This window comes from Dermacentor albipictus, chromosome 1 (assembly GCF_038994185.2).
Source record: "Dermacentor albipictus isolate Rhodes 1998 colony chromosome 1, USDA_Dalb.pri_finalv2, whole genome shotgun sequence".
NCBI lineage: Eukaryota > Metazoa > Arthropoda > Arachnida > Ixodida > Ixodidae > Dermacentor > Dermacentor albipictus.
The window spans coordinates 179,281,607-179,299,401 of record NC_091821.1 but is presented as its reverse complement, the minus strand read 5'-3'; the positions used below and the strand labels follow the sequence as shown (position 1 = coordinate 179,299,401).

Below are 17,795 nucleotides of genomic sequence, written 5' to 3'. Positions count from 1 at the left end.
AGCACTGTATACATCCTATATACAGAATAAATATGTTTTCGAGAAGCAGTCCTGCTAGGGTATAACGCCATACGGCGCTATGACCAGCAAGCAATTACGACAGAGTGCGTTTGGTACTGGAACACAAATAAATCGACGCTTTATTTATGACATTACGTGGATGCAGAGCTCCTATACGAATAATACAGAAAAAAATTACTAGATACTCCCCCACGTTGCCGTCAGCGAACTTGCACAATTAATCCACTGCAGTGGCCGCAGCGCGATGAGTGCATTTTCCCAGGACAGAGCTCACCCAACCCCTCTGTGCAACCTTCCAAGGTCCAGCGATCGATCATTTCGCAAATACTTTGCAAAGTAGGGTGCGACATTTGTGCGTGTTGAGCCTATATGCATGCGTATACATATGGATGACGCGTGGAGGCGAGCGTAAAATGTCCCCCGCTAAAACAGTGGTTTAGCCGCCACATTTAGTTCGTATAGAGATTAGACGCATCTCCTCCTTCGCATAGTACGTAGTCGTTACGCTACCTGCAAGCTTTCACTGTACACACCGGACTGTGCAGTTCGGTGCAGGCATGAGCTGATCGCGTTGTGACTATATACACGGGATGCGTTGCCATATCGCGGTCCCAGTCACTGGCTGCACATTTCAATTGCTAATGATGCCTCATTGTTCACACGAGATCTACCGGTGCGTGGTTTTCAACGTCAGCACTAATCGCGATACTGAAGGATCGAGAGATCAGCCCACCGCCTCCATGCTCGCTTTGGTTCTTCGGCAGTCGTCTTATGCAAAGACACCGGGAATTTGCATGTGGCGTATAATGGCGCCCGCAGTAACCATTCCTGCCGCGACATCATTTCGGAGATATGTGATGCCTCGCCGCCGCTTATTCCTTGAAATGACGCCGCAGTATTCGCAGAGACGTAGCTGCAGTGGTCGGGCTCACTTTTGGCGCGCTCTTTTTCGCGTTCGTTTCTTTACCCTTGCTCGGTAGTCTGAGTAATGATAATTTCGCCCGGGGCGAACATAGTTTCTATGTAGGCGCAAAGCTTAATCATGATCCCAGGACGCCCATTCTAAAGAATCTTACCATTCGATTTTCTTTCATGCTGTTTTTTATATCGATAACGCGAAATAGCCAGGTTAGTTATAGCCGTACATCTGCAGCGTAAAATGCTACACACTCTCTCTCTCTCTGGGCGCCTTTTACGGCTCATTTATGTGAAGAGCTCGCTAACGCCCGTATCTAATCAGTATTCAAGTGAGTACAACTAACGTTTCGGCGCGTAGCCTGCGTAACAGGCATTTGCATAGCCAGGCAGATGCCGGTTAAGGATGAACTGGTTATAGCAGGACGTGCTATTCAAGCTGAGCGTAATCAAAGCGTTTATGCTGAGTACGATCGATGGCAATTTGATCACAGGCCAAATTCACAAAGCTTTTCTTTTTTTTTTTGTTCTTGAGAGCTGTTTGTCGTTGGCCGCATGCTTTCGCTAAGAGTTATGTCCAACATCACGCTTGGCTGGCGCCTGCTGCTACGAACAATTTTAGTGTGAAAACCTTTTCAGAAGCCTCCGAAATTCATATTTCAAGACGCATACACCGATCGCGGACGCTTCTTTCTAAATCTGCGCCATTCATAAAGCGTAACAATGCACAAAGGCACTTCTTGCGGAAGAGATTTCGCGAAGGCGTGGGGTATGCGGCCGCCACTCTCCTCTGCCCGTGCGGACCCCTGCGTTGCGGTGGCACACGGACCCCCAGCGGCCGCTGCTCCTATTTCGGGGGCTCGCGAGCCGCGCGTCAGCTGCTCACGGTCCCGCGTGCGCTCTGCCACTGCGAGAGCGCACGGTTGTGCCTCGGGGTTCCTCTCGCGCTCGGCGCTGACTGTGCTGAAGGGAAGCGCGACAAGTTGCGTTTGCCTGAATGGCGAGTTGTAAAGGAAACAGCGGTTTATCAATTGGCAACAACGTCGTAAGCTTGGCTACATGAACGCTGCCGATACGTTAAACCACAGTTAGGCGTAAAAGAAAAAAAAGGAGGATGGGGTAGCGTTAATAATAATAATAATAATAATAATAATAATAATAATAATAATAATAATAATAATAATAATAATAATAATAATAATAAAAGCTTCACACGTAGGCACAAAGTTGCATACATCGTATATTAACTCGAAAGTGAGCGGATATCCTTCTTTTTCTTCATTCTTTCTCGACCTTCGATCTTACGGGGGTTTCTCAACATCTATGTGTCGTATAGCTTCAGGTGTTTACTCAATAATTTTTACTTGACTTACGGTTATTAAAAAGAAGATGGAAGGAGTCCGTCTGTAGTGCTGATGGATAGCGGCGGTTTGTAGAATTTTTGGTAACAGGGTAACATTATCGTCACGAAAGCGCCACACCAGGGTGGCCAGTGTAAAATGGTGCGTGCGTGCACGTGTGCGTGTGTGTGTGTGTGTGTGTGTGTGTGTGTGTGTGTGTGTGTGTGTGTGTGTGTGTGTGTGTGTGTGTGTGTGTGTGTGTGTGTGTGTGTGTGTGTGTGTGTGTGTGTGTGTGTGCGCGCGTGTGTAAACAGCGGAAAAAGAAAGATTATCTGTATCCAACGCCCACGTTCGAACTTATGGGTGGCGAAGCTTTAATGAAGCGATTAATGAAATTATATATTAAATTCGATGCGCATTGTGTTTCTTGTCATCTTATGCAACGTATAATTTCATGCAACGCTTATGCAATACACAGTTAACAAGCTACGCCGAAGTGCAAACACCAAATCAGGCGGATGCACTGTGCGGGACGTCGATACAACGACCTCACAAGCATGAAGGCGATGCGTGATGTCTGTCGGAGGCAAGAATGGCTGGAAGTGTATGCACAGAGAAGTACAACACATATCTATATACATTCTGTACCCCTCGTGCCAAATGACTCATGCGCATTCTGAAGGATTGGCCAGGAATGGGCACATACCCAATGGCTCAGCAATGGGTAGCCTAATTATAAGAAATTAAAGAGAAAAAAACCAAATGAGCCGTTGAATATCATGCAATATTTCGTTATTATGTCTGTGTGCGTTAGAGATGCCTATAAGCTGACATTATATGTGTAGGGGTTATGTCGTGATTTATTCTCTGGCTACGCAATGCAGAGGCGCGCTCACGGGCACTACTTTGTATGCCAGCCTAGCTCGTGTGTTTATCAGGCGAGAAACCGACGACCCACGCCAAACACTGGGAGGCAGGCAAAAAAAGCTACGCCTATGCATGATCATATGCATCCCCTGTGTTTCTTAAGCAATCACCTCGTGATGGTAATATCTGTCAACGCACGAAGGAAGGAAAAGTGGAGAAAGAAAGGCAGGGAGGTTAACAGTTTAGCTCAACCGGTTTACTACCACACACATGGAAGCGGGATGGGGGGTGAAAGATGGGGGGGGAGGAGAAAGAGAGAGAGAGAGAGCACATAGCACAGCACACACATCGTCAGTTACAGTCCGTCACTCTTGCGTGGTACATGACATCACTGTCACAGCCGCTTGTCCAAGCCCGTCTCTTTCAAAAACCGAAGTAGTCCCTTCGTCGCCTTCAGCTGCGATGTCTTCTGTCGGCGACATGTGAAAATTGCGCTAGAACGGATGCCAGGGACTGTCTCTGGATATTATATTCAGGACAGTCACACAGAATGTGTTCTAGCGTCTCCTCGCAAAGACAGGCATTGCCGAGAGCTTTGTTGGCCATTCCAATGCACGAAACTGCAGCGGTGGAGCCGATGCGCTAGAAGGGTACCAAAATCGCCTTTCAGAAAGCAAATGATTGCACTAGCGAAACAATGTACAAGTGGTTTTTCTTCCCCGTCAGGCGTCAAGCATTAGCGTGCAAGGACCTCTTGCAATGTCATTCCATTTCATTCGAAAAAGCTTCCAGAGGTGGAGGTGGTCCCAAATTATTTTCCCATCATTAACGCTCTATATATATACTGATCTGAAAACTTGAATTTGCTGTATTCCACAATTAAGGTGAACTTTTCAAAGATTATGGAATATGGTTTAACGACGCAAATTCAGACGGGACACAGCGAGCTACACAGGAGAAACACATGATCGGCGTTTGTACTGCGTATCTCGTCATGAGTCGTCTAAATTTGCACCGTAAAACGGTTTTCCATCATACTCGTAACCAACTAGCCCATCTTAGTGTCTTGATAGGTATTCTTTAAGGATTCATTGTAATCGGGTCGTTCAGACGGGACCGGGAGTCGAGCGCAACCATGTCCCGCTTTCTGACGCACCGATATCGCAGACGTCGCGGACTTTGTTGGGAAGGCCACCGTAGATGTTGCATCAAAGCTGGAAGCCTTACACACTGGGCTTCCGAAGAAGCCCTGCAGTTTATTGCTTTTCCTTATTGCTTGTATTCTGTAAAAGCTTGATCTGGCGCCGACAACATGTTTACTGTTTAATAGTGTCTTCGCTTAAGCTTATATGGTGTTCTGTTTGGTGCGTGCGTGCTGTGTGTGCGCGCTACTACTACTACTACTACTACTACTACTACTACTACTACTACTACTACTACTACTACTACTACTACTACTACTACTGCTGCTGCTGCTGCTGCTGCTGCTGCTACTACTACTACTACTACTACTACTACTACTACTACTACTACTACTACTACTACTACTACTAAGATGACAACTTTCATTTTACCCATTATCACAATCCGCTACACGACGCCGTCCTGCCGTATCGTCGTTGTGCACCGTCGTTGACCGTTGTCGTTATCGTGCTGTCGTCGTCAGTATTTGACGCATTGAAAGCAGCGCTCACTGGCAAGGTCCGCCCGACAGCTTCCCCCCTACAAAGTGGCTTCCTCCGTCCTTCCTGTCCGCGTTGCCCTGCCTAAGGAGACTATGGTCCGAAAGTACGCGTAAGATGACCATATGAGAGTCTCCCGTCGCTTTCCGTTCATTGGGGGGGGGGGGGAGGGGGGGGGGAGTCGCTGGCCATAAAATAGTAGGCAGGTCCGTTTTCGAGCTTTGGCTGGACATTGCAGTGAGGCGTGTAGTTTCCAGTTTGCACGGCATAACCCAGCAGCAGAAATCCAGGTCAGAGACGTGGAGAAATACTGCCTCGTCTGCGCCCCGTTTTATGGCTGTGAGCCTGTCGTAAGAAGAGTTTTCACGCAGCCGTCTGGTTCACCTTTAGCTGCACTTGCCACTCAAACGTGTTTGGATTGCTCCGTGGTCGGGAACAACCCCGCCCCCTCCCCCAGAGGAGTAAAATTAAAAAAAGACCCATAAACTCTCACGCCTTTATATTTGCGCAGGCAAACTTTGTGACTATAATATATGGGCGGCGCCAAGCCTACTGTAATAACAGCAGTAAAATTCCGAGCAGGCATGGTTATCCCAGAAATTGGTTGCTCGGAAACTTGAGATGTAAAGAGCGGCTGTAAGACAAGATATACTCTCTGTGTACAACGGCCGCTGTTGCTTCCAGCAGTCTTGGACAATAGTAACCTATCGATTGAAACAGATATCATCACTTTAGGTCGTTTCACTATTTCAGAACGCATTCGCATCACTGACCTGCACAATCCTGAAACAAGTAATGCCGTACGAAAATTTCGACGAACGCAAAATTGTACTGGACAAAGGTTCAGTACTTACTTCAATTTGTGGCATCTTGCCGAACAAGTGTACACTGCCGCTTCGTCTATCTGACACTTCAGCCATACGCGCTGCCGTAGTGCCGTAATTTCGCTTAATTCTTTTTGGCGTGCCATTTTTTCCAGTTCTCTCCCATCTTTTTCAGCATTCTGTACATCCCCTCCTCCCTGAACTGCAGCAGGCGTTGTGCTCTCACTATGGTGGCTACTTGTGCCGGCGGAAACTACCAGCTCGTTTCTTTCTCCTTTTACCTTGGCGTAGGCGCCGACTACGGGGGGGGCTCCGGGGCCCGAGCCCCCTCCTGAGGTTTCCGGGGGGGGGGCAGCCCCCCCCCTCACACAGACCTAAAGTGTCATTACCATAGCTTTGTCATCCACATCATTTAAGGTTTCTTTTTACTTGCCTCGACTTTTTCACTCAAATTTTACTCGGGCTAATAGCTTACTGCATCATTCCTGGCGCGGACATGCACGGCTTTTGATTCATACTTTCGTTTTATTTCTGCAAATCCTGACAATAGAAGGCAAAACAAAACACAGCATGCTCAAGCATAGCAGCAAAATAAGAGGTAGGAGATTATGTAAAAAGCACGCACAGGCGTTCACGAAATATTTTACCATCAGTTATTGAGACGATATTATCGGGGAGACCATTCCAGTGGGATATATGGCACGAGGTACAGCAGATAAATTGAAAGCAGTGGTTGTACCGAAAATGCGCTGGAAGCTACAATGATTATGTAATCTTCAGGACGTACGGGGGGGGGGGGGTTCGAGGGGTAATATGCATGGATTATCGGAATGAACATATTTGTGAAATATACAGAGCAAAGCAACCTTGCGGAGGATGTCTAGGGGCTGTAAAGAAATATCGAGCTTGATCTGCGTTATACTGGACTTCCGATTAGGATTCCGAGTTATATATCGGGCAGCTCTGTTCTGGATCGTTCCAGCATGATTAATAAATATTCTTGGTGTGGTGACCATACAGCGGATGCAAAGTCTAACTGCAGGCGTAGGAACGTCAGGTATGCTAATTTACGCACGTCAGCAGATGAATTTTGCAAGTTGCGTCTCAGAAAGCCAAGCGTCTTAGATGCAGTTGCGCGAATTGTAGTAATATGCGAAGACCAAGAAAGGTTACTTGTGAGGTTTAAAGCAAGATATTTGTGAGTAGTGGTACGTGACAGATTCGTGTCATTTATGGTATATGTGAATATGGAGCTAGTGCGCTTGCGTGAGAACGATATATTATTACATTTGGAAGGGTTAAGAGACATTTTCCATATGTTACACCAGTCGGTAATAATGTGAAGGTCATGCTGCAAGGCGGTATGATCGTTAATGGAATTAATTGGTCGGTAAACAGACGTATTCAAGAGGAAATGTTTGAAGGTAGGTCGTTATTAAATATTAGGAAAAGCAGAGGCCCCAACACACGCCCCTGTGGTACACCAGACGTGACCTCAATGATAGAAGAAGGGCAATCGTTAACAACGGTAAATTGGCGACGAAGCGATAAGAAGTTAAGATAAGATAAGATAAGAAGCCAAGAAAGGGTTAGTGAGTGGAAACCTAGATGAGATATTTTAGAAATGAGCCGGCAATTGGCAACGCGATCGAATGCTTTTGAGAAGTCCAGGAAAATGGCGTCTATTTGTTGACTGTTGGTCATACGGCTTTGTAGATCGGTGGTGAAATCCAGTAACTGTGTTTCACAAGATAGACCTTTCCTGAATCCATGCTGTTTCCGAAAGAAAAATTTTTTTTCTAGGTGCGAGTAAATGTGCGAGACGATTATGTGTTCTAATAGTTTACATGACAGAGATGTTAGCGATATTGGGCGATAGTTTTCAGGCCTATGTCTATCTCCAGTTTTAAAAATGGGGACAACCTTCGCAATCTTCCAGTCAACGGACAAGACACCAGACGACAAGGACTGCTCGAAGATATGATACAGAATGACACTTGAAATCGATACTGTGTTTTTTAATAGCTTACTGTTAATATTGTCAATACCACAGGCAGATGTTTTAAATTCCTTATTGAGGCTAACAATGCCTTCAGTTGAGGTATTTATGGGTGCCATAAATGGGTAATTTAGATTTAGATAGATTTTTATTTTCCAGCATTAGAAGTGTTCTAATGGATCCCAAAGACTAAAAGCTGTTGGAAAAACAGCTTCATTGTACCGATGGTCCGTGACAAGACATAGATGGTGATTGCATAAAAAATCGGAACATTGTTAGACACTCAGAACAAATTAATTACATAAATGCTCAATAACAAGACCGAAAATAATATAGAGACTAAGAGAAAAAACATATTTGATACATCAGAAGAAAGGAAGTATGTGTGTAAGGGTTACTGTAAAAAAGCTAACACAATTCGCTCGGGTATAGAGACTAGAAAATAGAGGCTAAAAACAAACATATTCGACACACCAGAAGATAGAAATATATGTGTATGGGTTACAATATCAGTAACACAATTGGCTCTGAAAAACGATAAACAATCACTGATCACATGTTGACAAAATGCATTTGCAGTTCCTTGGATGAAGAAATATATGTACCTTGATATTTGTTTAAAATTTATGGAAGATTATGTTCTAATGACTGTAGGCTATATTTATTATAGGAACCACGGAACATACCACGGATCACTATTTCTTGTACTGAAAGAATTGAATTTTGGTGTCAAAGATGCATTAGACACTAGGAAATTTTTGAAGACAGTATTTGAGAAATAAAATGAATTTAGAAGGCGGAAAGTGTAGAAACATTCAATTTCTATAATATTATGCTTTAAGACCGCAGGCCGCGTTGTCTCCAGATAACCCATGTTGTCAATGTGCCGAATCATTTTTTTTTTGCAAAGAAAGAATTTTCATAATATTCGTCTTTCCTGTAGTCGCCCAGACTAAGCTACAGTAAGTTAAATGGGAAGAAAATAAGGCATAATAAATGTTCAGTTTTGCTTTGGTTGGAAGAAGACACCGACATCGAGACAGAACACCTGCGATAGCAGACATTTTTGTGCAGATATTTTCAATGTATTTATCCCAAGTAAGGTGCGAGGAAAAAGTGACGCCTAATATTTTATGTTCATCAACTATCTGCAGTTCTTTACTAGCACATACTAAAGTTTGATTACTAGTAAGAACTTTATTTTTTGCGCGAAATACCATTACTTTAGTTTTCCTAAGGTTTATTTTTAGGCGATTAGCGACTGACCATTCAGATAGCTTAGTGAGTAGATAATTACATTTTCCCATTAATTCTTGTGAATTTGGACCAGAAATAAGAAGATTAGTGTCATTGGCATACACGATAAATTTTACAGTTGTATCAGTTAGTGATGTCGTTAATGTAGAGGTTAAAAAGCATAGGACCTAGTACGCTCCCTTGTGGCATGCCATTTAGCAAAGGAACAAAACTTCACTTCTCGTGTTTTATGCATACTGATTGTTTTCGATCAGTAAGGTATGACTCAAATAATGCTAAGGCATTACCTCTAATGCCATTCTGTGATAATTTCCATAGCAAAATTTTATGATTAATACAATCGAACGCCTTACTGAAATCAATTAATAGTGCCAATGTGAAGAGATTCCTTTTTATGTTTTTTAGTACATGTTCCTTGAGTGTGAGCAAAGCAGTTTCTGTTGACCTGCCTTTGCGAAAGCCGAACAGAGCGCTAGATAGAACGTTTCGTCTGTCGAAAAAGTTTGACAAGTGAGAAAAAATAATCTTTTCTAATCCTTTGGAAAATACTGAAATGATTGAGATGGGTCTGTAATTGGACACGTCGTTTCTGTTGCTTCCTTTAAAAAAGTACACTCACCCTACTCATTTTCATTTTTTCTGGAAACACACCAGACTGTGAAGCTAGATTAAAGTTATGTGTTAAAGCAGGAGTGAAGTATTCTAAAACATACTTTATAGGTTTCATTTGGGTATCATCAATGTCAAGCGCTTTACAATATTTATGGTTCATATTAGTGCTAAATACATCAGATTCACTAGTGGGATTTAAAGATAAGTTGTTCGAAACAGAAAGAAACGACCACGTATCAGACCGCGTTTGCTGTGGCACGGTTATACTTGCAAAGTACTTCGTGAAATTGTTTGCAAGCGCTAAACCTGAAATTTCATTTTTATTATAGATTATCTTGTCTGGTGAGGTAGAACGCTTTTCGTGGCCAAGAACCTTATTGATAATGCTCCACAAGGTTTCAGGATGTTTACCAGTGGCATGTGCAAACAGATGCTCGTGATAAGTATTCTTAGCGCGTCTAAATTCTGTATTTAGTTTGTTTCTGTGCTTTTTAAAGTGTCGGCGTTTCGGGCGAGCATGTAGTAAGAAATCTATGGTACAGTTTGTCTTTGTGTTTTATCATTTTAAATAGTTCCTGTATAATGCAGGGTTTTCTTATCTTTTTGGTTTGCTTAATGTTTTGGAAAAGAAAATGTGTACTGTAGATTTGTAGAAACGCTGAAACTTGGAATACGCGACATATAAATCCCTGATTTCGTATACTAAAGACCAGTCATAATTGCAAACACTGCGCTTAAAAAGATACACATTTCTATCAGGTATATCTTGTATAGCAAACACATTTGACTCAGAACAACTTTTTCTCGCATTGATACGATTTCATAAACACAGGACAATGATCACTGACGTCAGTGGTGACTTGGTGAATCGTAATCCAGAACCACTGGAATATCGGAATGGTCTTCTCCTGTAAAAACAGAAGAAAAATATCCATTAAATAGCGATGAACATTCCCCGTCTACAAGAGGTTGTTGTTTGTCGTCTAACAGGGAAATATCGGAAGTGTGACCTTGTGGTAACGTTTGCCAAAATTTTCACGGATTAATCTTCAGGAGAGAAGGTAAGTCGTGAGCGAAGTACTTGTCTTTAGAAGTCGTAAGGCAAAAGTGTACTCACTAAGGATACTTTTGTTCTTGCTCCATAAGGACTCGCTTGCACGGCTTATAGCATTGCGCTACAGACGCTTTTTTTTTATTATTACACAGTGTTCGAAGTTTTTAATTGAACCATGGTTTAGACTTGTCGTTGGCTGCCGAAACGTAAGGAATATATTTGTCTGCAAGAGCGAGTAATTTGTCTTTATAAAGTATCCAGTTTTCGTTCACGGAACGTTGGGGAAAAGACGGCAAGAATGAGTCGCTGAGAAATAACTGAAGTTCCGTGTTGATGGCAATGTAGTTAGCTTTGTTGTAATCCCGATTTTTCTAATACTGAAATCCAGTATTAACATGGGTATCCGGAACGTCAGCTGAAGCAGCTTATGGTCACTAAAAGCGTCAGAAATTAACACAGTACAGACGGTTTCAGGTGCAGTAGTTAGTGCCAAATCTAAAAGGTTATTGTCACGGGAGGATTGATTGATTACCTGAGAAAGATTTAAGTCCAAGGTTAATTCAATGAAATCGGTTGCGTGCTTGCACAATGATGACAAGCATGGCCAATCGATTTGGGGAAAATTGAAATCGCCAAGTAGATAAACATAACTAGTTGAACATTTCTGCTTGGCAGTAACAATGCTTTCGCGTAGTTTATCAACAAATGGAAAGGACATTTCAGGGGGGAGCAGTAACAGACACCAACTAATATGTTTGCACAAATGGTTTGACAGGCAGCCCAGATAATCTCAAGCTATGACGAGGACTCAACTTCATAAGAAGAAATCCTTTTATTTATTGCGAGCAAGACACCACCGCCCCTTTTATCATTGCGGTCATGCCGATAAATGCTGAATATGTCACTTTCTGTTAAAATTTCACCATCTGAAACATTGTGGTGCAGCCATGTTTCTGTTAGGGCTAGAATGTCGGGATTGCTATCTTCTATAAAGGAACAGAATATATCGCGCTTATTTAGTACGCTACTTATGTTAGTGTACGATATTGTGAGCAAGCGAGATCAGTCAGTATAAAGGGGTAGCTTAGGGACCCGTACACCCATAGATTTTTTTAGCTATCTGCTACATAATACGATGGTGTCTCTGTCAACATCGTACATGTGTTCCTTGTTATTAATGCGCATTTTGTCAAGTGAAAGTTTGCATGGTTTGTCCTGTGATCTTGCATATTCTAGCAGTTCTTTTCTTGCCAAGCGAGTGCTTGGCGCGAAATCTTCGCGAACAGATAAGCGGGAGCCTTTTAGCTTCCTTGCAGGCGCCAAAATGTTCTGTTTGTCTTTAAATGTCCCAAGCTTAGCGATTATTGGCCTGCATTTGTCATGAGCGAATCGACCAATTCTGTGCACTCGTTCAAGCTGGTCGCTTGATAAAGTAAGCTCCAACCTTTCAGCGCGGAGTTTGATGACTTTTTCTGTGAAGTCGTCCAATCTTCACCGGACTCATCGTTGATGCCAAAAAAAGTAAATTTGATCTACGTAGTCTGTTTTCGGCATCCTCGCACCTTGATGTTATGGTTTTTCACTGGCATGAAAATGACTGGATGCCGTCAGGCGTGTCTCTCCCAGAGGTTTTACGTAGGCTAAGGGTGGACTCGAGAGCGGCGACTGTGTCCTTATGGCATTTCACCTCAACGTCTGTGGCGTCCTGCTTCTCTTTTATCCCCTTAAGTTCCACCAAAATTGCAGATTGGCCTGCTTCTATCCTGCGTGCAATATCTAACACAGAATCTTCAGGTCCAGGATTAAGTTCGACATCCCCCGACAACATCAATCGCAACGAGACACAGAAATACGCATGAAGTCGCACAAAGCAGCACAGTGCGCGCTTGACACTGTCATAGAGCTCAATTGGGCACGACACCGCTATAAGACAGCAATTATTGCACTTAAAGCCACTGGTATTGTCCATGTAACTAACCAGTAACAACAGAAGTGGTGAGCGTTCCATTGTCGTAGCGTCGTCGTGCCCAGCAGAGTGTGGTTGTGGCAGGATTTTATATCCCGCGTCGGATCAGGATGTTCGTGTCGGTGCATTGCCCGCGTTGCCAGCTGGTGATTCTGTCATCCGCCAAAGTTGGTGCCGCATACCACGTAGGCGCTCCTTCGGTCTGCGGTAGATCCACGTTTCCATTGTTGACAGAGCTCGGCCAAGAAGACCACGCATGTGCGTCCAAGATACGTGTCACACCCACGGAGCCATGCTCAATAATGACGGGAGGCCGGCAGGTCAGCCCGAGCAGGAGGAACTGTAACAACAGAAGCGGTGAGCGTCCCATTGTCGTAGCGGTGGCCATATAAAAATTATTTCTAAAGGTATGCATAGCCTATGCCTATAGAATGAACATGTTGCTGTATGTTCACCACGGTTCAAATTGCTTTGCGTGCTTTTTTGACCACGAAAAAAAAGAAACTATAAACTTCAGTGACCCCTTCGGCAGAGTCTTTTGTCAATGCCGTGTGAAATGCGCGTCGATTTTGTGTGTCTCATTATTGCTTCTCTTTCCAGTAACCAATGCTAACCGCTCATGAAAAAAAAAACATTTATAATAATTTACAACATTTATTAGAGATGTAAACATCGTCAGTTGCATGCAAAGGTCATAAATATTTACAGGGTGTCCCAATTACCTATCATGCAGCAACATTAAAAAAAAGCAATGCGTTACTCGAAGAAAACCTATATGGTTTCCAGTACAGTCGAGAAGCTTCCAGCAATTTTTTCGTTACTAAGATTAAATTAAGTAAATGTAATTAATTATCTAACTCGAGACGTACTATCCTATTTATCAAAGTGTCGATGAGGCATTTGAAGGCACAGCAAAGAGACATCTAACTGCGGTATTTTCAGCGAGGTACCAATTGCGTACTAATTTTATTCCGAGTGATAAATAAACCCCGCGAAATATGGAGAATACCGCGTGACTGCGCTCCCACCCGGATCATAAAGCAGCGCCCTCGAACAGGCTCCACAACGAAATGAAGGAAACGACGAAAAACATCTACATCGAGCTAGTGCCTTATCTGCCGCGCCCCGGCCGAAGTAACACGTCCCATTTGGTGTTAGTTGGAAACAAGCTGTGATAGCTGTTGTCTTAGCATGGATAAAGTGCACAGTTTTTTTTTTGTCACAAAACCTATCGCCACAAAAGCGAATCAGCAACGTCAGTGCAAAGGTTTAAAGGTGCGTTTTGGTTCGGCCCTGTCGTCATGTCTTTCTCTAGTGAGCAGAATGTAAACATGATCCTTGCCTTGGGATCTGCAAATGGCAACAAACAAGAGAAAGGCCGCAAATATATATATATATATATATATATATATATATATATATATATATATATATATATATATATATATATATATATATATATATATATATATATATATATATATATATATATATATATATATATATATATATATATGTGGAGTTCGGAAAGCGTGCCGGGCCCCAGCCTCCCCCACAAAAAAGAAAATTCTCCGGCTATGTGCCTTGGTGTCTTCTTCATGTTAAAATAAAGATAATAACAACACTATGTGGACGCGCAACTGTCCAGCAGTCTTATTTCAACGGCGCTAAGATTTTTTTTTTAGTTAGCATGACTGTTAAAAGTAACCGAAAAAAAGTGCATTCCGCAAAGAGCCAAATTTTCTGCACCCCATTATTCGAGGTAGCGGATGTCGGAAGCGATAACAACGGACCCAAACAAGTACTCCGTAAAGACGTACATAGGGGAGATATGGCGCGTGGGTGTATCTTCTTTCTCGGAAGCGTCTCCACATGCTGCCGCTTTGCATTTTGGAAAACAAACAAGCGTGCGTGGACGTGCGTGCACACGCACGCACACGCACGAACAACGATTTTAAATCTTTTTTTTGGGGGGAGGGGGGGAGGTGTTGGTGTCCTTACCCGTCCTCATAAAGATGTATCACCCTGACCAGACGGGCTTCCGTCTTCCGTCACGCACTTAACTTCATCCATTTGCGACAGGCGTGCGGCAAGCCTTTGATCACTGAAATTCGCCGGTACGCTGCACGGACTACCGGGATTCTGGCATTCAACGTGCACTTGAAATTAAACCTCGCCTGCTAGTCTCAGGGCCTTATTTCCTGCTCGTTGCGTCTAGACAGGCCCGTATAGACGAGGTTTGGTCTGAGCGTTGTTTCCACGGCAAAACGTCGATTGCTACAATCAAGAATCATGGATCGCAAGGACCAGGTACGAAGGCTAAAAAATGACGCGTTCTTTTCTCGCCGACGCCTGGAGTTATACGCTGCCCGGACGAGCTTTCTCGCATGCAAGTGCACGCCAATTACCAAGCTAACCTGAGCACCCGCAAAGATGATCGCTGCCAGGACAACGAACTCGAAAGGCTTAAACAGCGCCGCAAAACATGTTTGCCAGGCGCACTCAAGAATGTGGTGCACAGCCTTTCCTCGTGCGAACCTGACAGGACCGAGTTGGAGGTCCTAAACCTCGGCCTCAACTTCAATGCGGGTCCCGTAACAGACGTGAAGAAGCTGGTATGTGCAACTGCGGGTGCTGTAAACTTGATCGAGAAGTGCCGCCGCGACGAGGCTCGCACAGGTGTTGTAAACGTCGTGTCAAAGTTGCACCCTAAAGTCACAACGGCTCCCTTGTCCCAGCAGGAGTGGGATGTCATCGAGAGGCTACGAGACAACCGGGGTATTGTGATAGTTCCTGTCGATAAAGTGAACGCCACCGTCTTACTATAGACATCAGCAAGTACGGGGAAAAATGCGCACACTACTGAGTGTTGCTGACACGTACGCCCCACGATGCAAGACATCCGACACGCACGTTGCAAAGGGATCCTGAAAAAGTTGCTGGCCGACATATTCGGCATGGTACTGCCTAAGCGCAAGCAGCTGCATTACAGACTGTTTCGCCGCAACGGATCAGCTCCAGCCACAGGGGCCAGAGAGGGGCCCGCCCCCCCCCTCCCAATTTAAGCGGCATACTGACCCCCCGCCCGCGCCACCGCTCCTCACACACATTCCTCAAGCGCCGTCAAATCAATCTTGAGACTTGACAGCTATTCGGCGGTCAACATTTTGCTGCATTTTTCCATCCTTTAGGATGGCGGTAGTTATCCGCGTCTCCTAGGGGGTGAAGGTCAGTTTTCACACCAATTCGGTGCCCGCGGGATTAACTCGAGCTGCGTTCAGTTGTCACCACCTATTGCAACGGTGACGCGCATCGCTGTTGCTTCGTTACTTCAACCTTTCTTGTTTAGACTGATCCAGGGACCAGGACAAGGATTCAGTTCGTAGTCAGCTGGTATGTATGCTCGTGGAACGAGTTGACGCGGGAGAAAACGTCACTTGTGTTTAACTTTTCAATTTGTTTCATTATTTCCTCAAGTGACGGCTGGCCGTCCCCGCCTGCCATCACTCCGTCAGATTCTCGGAACCATATACTCGCGATATGGGTTAGATAAAGCGGAAAAGCAAATAATGCGAAACAGCGTCCTTCATCAAACACTGTAATAACCGTTAAACCCATCAGCAATAAGAATGACACTCGTTAACACGTCTAGTTTTCCCCAAATTGTACAGTACTTTTCGTGCAAAGTTGGCAACTAGAAACAAGAGTCGCAAGGAGTTGACAAATTAAGCGATCTACTACGGGAGAGAGCCGAGGCAACAGCCTAACAGGAAGGAAAAGCGAAAATTAACAAATTTAACCGTTGTTTGTGAAAGCATTTATGGATCAACATAACTTCATTTAAAAAAGGAAGTAGAGAAAACGCCACCACAAGTGTAGAATGATTCCGTGTGTTTTGAATGACGCTTCTATAGTTATCAATCAAGCCGCCTGACATAGCTACTTCTCTGCTGTGGTTATGTGTGTGTTTTTCTAACCTTCCGCGGTGGGCGCAGTACGTCTAGGACCGCAGCGTCCTGCACTCTACGCAGTTGTACAGGACTGGCGGCCACGCATCGTTGCGCAACTTCCCAAATAACAATACGAGTGGGGTTTGGCACTTAATTTGGTAAAGCAGTAAACAAGGGATCCAAAATAACCTGTGATTGTTCCGCAAATAGATATTTCTCTATAATTCTTCCAGAGCTAATTCAAAAAACGGTACTAGGACTCTTTATTTTACTCTTTCGCTTGTTTACTTGTTCTCGGCAGTGTTATTACTGCGCTTATTTCATGCACGAGTCCATTTGATGTGGTTCCTTGTTTGGCAAGTAAAGGAGAGGTGTATCTCACAAGTGCGCCTGTGAGATACACCTTATTTCAGTTCTCTTTTGCGGGTTTACGCGTCCTTACGGCAAATGGCGGGCATTATTCTCATTTGTACTAGTAAAGGTACTCCCCCCCCCTCTCTCTTTTTCATTGAAATGTCACCTTCTTCGCCGGGTGGACAAAGTGGGCACAAAAACGGATGATCGTGTGCCGGACAATGTTATCATACGGCAGGACCTAACGGCCTGTGGGTACCTCAGGCACTTTAGTGGCTCTGCTAGACGCCAACTGGATCGCGAAGCACCTGACAATTAAGTCGGGACCTATCCAAAAAACAAAACGGAAGACACTTTTTCGAGACTCAATTTTATAACGGCGGAAGCCTGACACTATTGCCAATGGCGATTTGTTGCGTCGGAAACACCACGGAGGCACACATTATGCAAAATAGAAGTGAGGCGTGCAGACAGGACACAAGAGTAGAGAAGTGGACAACACGAACGCCTCAGTGCTCCCTTCAGTTGATAGTGTCTGCACGCCTCACTTCTATTTTGCATAATGAATCCTTACCAACTAGCTCAGCTTTCTGTCGTACGGAGGCACAGAACTCGTACACAGTTGTGTGAATGTTTGTTTGTTTATTAAATGCCTGCAACGTCGTTTACGCCTATGTCTATCGTTTCGATGTCTTCTGAGTCCATCATTTCAAAGCTGTCATCTGGGAGGATGTCGGATTGCAACTCATGGCCGGTGAACTCCTTGTGCTTTAGTGGGTCCACATCCAGGATGGCTGCTTTATGGTCACTGAAGTGCGCAGATATGTAGTCAAGGTTGGTCACACTACTGCGAGTGCTGAAGACGAGGTCTAGACAACTCCCATGGTTGGTAGTGGCTTTGCTAAGCGGGGTATCCAACTTGAGCATAAGGGAGGTGTACATTGCTTGGATGAG

General features: G+C 44.2%; 1 protein-coding gene and 1 long non-coding RNA gene across 2 annotated transcripts in view; one reads left to right on the top strand and one right to left on the bottom strand.

The window, feature by feature from the left end:
- Window positions 1-17,795, top strand: part of LOC139052886 (ubiquitin-conjugating enzyme E2Q-like protein 1) — a 177,635-nt gene that overhangs the window by 48,733 nt on the left and 111,107 nt on the right. The window lies entirely within an intron of this gene.
- Window positions 7,784-17,795, bottom strand: part of LOC139052896 (uncharacterized) — a 186,053-nt gene continuing 176,041 nt past the window's right edge. The window contains exons 2-3 of the long non-coding RNA XR_011510107.1: window positions 12,550-12,877; window positions 7,784-10,425 (exon numbers count right to left, since the gene is read on the bottom strand). This is a non-coding gene — a long non-coding RNA (uncharacterized lncRNA). The remainder of the gene's footprint in view (window positions 10,426-12,549; window positions 12,878-17,795) is intronic.